The sequence below is a fragment of the Myotis davidii genome, unplaced genomic scaffold (genome assembly GCF_000327345.1).
Source record: "Myotis davidii unplaced genomic scaffold, ASM32734v1 scaffold168, whole genome shotgun sequence".
NCBI lineage: Eukaryota > Metazoa > Chordata > Mammalia > Chiroptera > Vespertilionidae > Myotis > Myotis davidii.
The window spans coordinates 3861480-3865220 of NW_006383016.1; positions in this window are offsets into that span (position 1 = coordinate 3861480).

Consider the following 3741-nt stretch of genomic DNA (forward strand, 5'->3'; position numbering starts at 1 on the left):
GGTCGGCAAATCGCGGCTCGCAAGCCACATGTGGCTCTTTGGCCCCTTGAGTGTGGCTCTTCCACAAAATACCACGTGTGGGTGCGCACGTACAGTGCGAAGTTGACTTAAAACCTTAAGTAAAGTTTATGAAGTCAATTTTAGGGAACGTTGTGGAGTGAAAGAGGATATAGTGTCGAGGATTGAGAAAGGTACGTTGAGATGGTTTGGACATATAGACAGGATGAACGGAAAGAGATAGATGAAACAAGTATACAAGACGAGTGTGGATGGGAGAATTGGAAGGGGTCAACCTCAGCGAACGTACCTCAATCAGATTGAGGATGTTTTTAGCAAAGGCCAGCTTAGGAGTACCCTAATTAAGTTAATAACAATGTACCTACCTATATAGTTTAAGTTTAAAAAATTTGGCTCTCAAAAGAAATTTCAATCGTTGTACTGTTGATATTTAGCTTTGTTGACTAATGAGTTTGCCGACCACTGGGCTAGGGCATCCATTTCATTCTTTATTCTCTATCAACTATCAGGATATTGACTTCAGGGTCTCAAGACACTGAACAAGTACCTAGACGTGTGATAAGATAAAGGGTATACTTTCTCTGATTCTTTGTTACTTCCTCCATCCCTAGTCATATCACGAGGAATTATTTTGACCTTTTATTCTTATACATAAGGCCCAGCTCATTTTGTGAAAAAACAAACAAACAAACAAAAAACCTGTAATGTGTAATTTGTCCTGACATGTTTTCTCTACATCAACTGGGGTTATTTCCAGCATTTACAAATATGCAGTCTATTTTTATTTTTTCAAACTTTACCTTTTATTACACCTATACATGGATGGGCAAAAGTAGGTTTACAGTTGTGAGTACACAACACAGAGCTTATTATTGTGTCATTTATTTATTCACTATTTATTCACTTTATTTGTAAACCTGCTTTTGCCCACTCCTGTATTTCTGTTATATTTTCCGGGATATCTTTTCCCAAATGCTTCTAATTATCTCACCTCTTTTAAATCCAAACTTACTCTTTATAATTAGGTATAAGCATCTATGACTTCATCTACCTATTTGTAAGCATTTACTTATTGAAATGCATACTGTTTCACTCTAGGTCAGGGGTCCTCAAACTACGGCCCGCGGGCCACATGCAAATACAAATATTGTATTTGTTCCCGTTTTGTTTTTTTACTTCAAAATAAGGTATGTGCAGTGTGCATAGGAATTTGTTCATAGTTTTTTTTTTTAAACTATAGTCCTGCCCTCCAACGGTCTGAGGGACAGTGAACTGGCCCCCTGTTTAAAAAGTTTGAGGACCCCTGCTCTAAGTTGCTTTCCTGGGTCTGGGAGCCCTCAAATCCACTTCTTGTCCTCTCTGAGGTTGCGCTTTGTCGCAGGTGGGAGGACACCTGCAGGCGGAGCTCCTAGGCTCCCATCAGCCTTTTCCAGTTGGATTCGTCCAATGGGAGGTGAAAATGGGAGACTGGAGCCGGGAGGAGGGGAAAAGCTCAGACCCAGGGACTGCGTCTTTTCTCAGTGGCCCCACCATTGCCCAGCAAGTCAATCAAGGTCTCAGCTTCTGTCAGGTGACCCTGGTCCCTGGTCTGACAAGGCCACTTGCCACCTCAGCCTGCAGAGCCAGGGATGCTTCCTGATGGTGTTAGGTCTGGGTGCCCCTGCTGTCAATACTCAGAGGGGTTTCTCTCTCTCAAGTTAGACCCCAACTGATATAAAGGTAAGTTCTCAGAGGTAGAACTGCCGGGTCAAAAAATTAGGATTTTAAAACTGAAACTTCAAGATATTTTTCCTGCTGTCTTTCTGTCCCATAAGCCCTTTCCTCCACCTAGTTCTCTGTACTGTACACTCTCAGGGCCCTTCCCCCTCCTCCCTCCCATCTATGTCCGCCTCCTAGCCTCTGGCCATTGGACATCCCTCCAGTCTTGCTACTCTTTTAAAAAATGATAAAAACAAAGAGATAAGGGGGGGGAGGGGCAGGGCACCACCACTTCCTGGTGGTAATTGAGATCTATGCTTTCAGAACATGCCCAGGCAAGTGGAAAGAATAAGCAATTATCCGGGTGGTTCAAGCAAACATCAACTCCCCTTTGTCAGGAGCGAGGGGTGGGAGGGAGGGAGAGTTGGAATTAATTATTAATGTTTTGGAAGTCGTGGGAATTAGGTAGAGATGCTGAACTCACCATTCGTTTCCTATCAGGAGCCTGTGAAGGAATGACAGCTGCTCAGCCGCGTCAGCTGCCAGGTTTTCAAGTTTGGTAGGAAGCAGTGGAGGAGCAAAGTGGCCGCTGCGGCTTGTGACACTGAGCCGCTCGGGGACTCGGACTCCACAGTGCTGGCTGCACAGGCCGGCCTGGCTCCCGCAGTGCAGATGGCTTGCTGTAAGTCCAGTTCCTGCGTCCTTTCCGCGCTTCAGACCTGCCTCTCCTCAGAAATGAAGCTATCACCCAACCGTGGGCGCATTCACCAAACAAACCGGTCAGCTGTCTCTCACAGGCTGCTGACTCGCCTTTGACTTCCTTTGACTTGGTGGCCCGTAAAGCTCTCCTTATTTAGCAATACATCATAGTCAAGAAAAGGACTTTTTATAGCAAGCCATTCTTTGAAAGTCAAGATAGGCAGGTAGCTTTAGTATGGGGAGCCTGGGTTTTGGAGTGAAAAGATGAGTTTGAGTTCTGGCCTTGCCACTAACTAGTCGAATAATCAAAATCAGCCATTTACTCCTGGTGAGGTTCTTATCTATTAAATTAAGTGTGTGGAAGTAAAGAAGTTAAGGTGGAAGAGAAATACACAAGTGCAAGCTAATGTTGTTATTCAGTTTTTCAAGTGTATTTTTCCAATATTGGTTGTGGATGGGTACTGACTCTTCTGCCACTTGCATCCTTTTATTAGCTCATTATCAAAAACAATAGGTTAAACAATGCATGGGTTAGGATAACTAGTTAGGAGCTGCCATCAACCTTGGTACATGCATTAGGGGTAGGGAACAGGATCTGAAAGCCATAACCAAAGTGACCCTCTGTTTGGTCACGTGGTTTCAAAATGATACCGAAAAAGCCTAGCGAGTGAGAGCTTGTCCCATTTCCTCCACCTCCTCCCTCCGCGTGTCCTGACACTGTGAGGGTATTCCTAGTCAGTCCCCTGTGATTTCCTCCTGTACAGTTGCAGGGGCAGGGCAGCCTCAGCAAGCCAGAACCTGTTTCAGGCTGACTGGGGACAGTGAGCAAGATTAAAGTGAACAACCTCATTGAACAGACCCAGAAAATCACTTTCACCCAACAGCAAAGTGGATGTCACTTGTGATTTAACAGGTAATACCAAGGGAACAAATGCACATTTTACTGTCACTGAAGCTTTGTTGTCCCGGGTCAGAAAAACTAATTAGGAGAGAAATGAACTTAACGAGCTTCCAGCTCTGCTTTCAGATGCTGGGCTGGAGCCCACTGCCTCAACTTCCACATCCCTTCAGGCTACATGAAGAGCCAGCAGACATCTGGTCCTTGTATGCTAATGAGCCCAGTTTCACAGATGCCCTTTAGACTTTATTTTTGTCCCTGATCCAGTAGGATTTTCCAAGTTTTTCTAGGATTGTATCAGGCACTATGAGACCATGAAAAGTGGGGAACAGATTGGGATTTATGAATGGATTAAGTAAACAAGTGTTGGGTGCTTCTTATATGTCAAGTGCAGTCCTAGTCGGGGCACTGAAAACACAGCTGTGAAC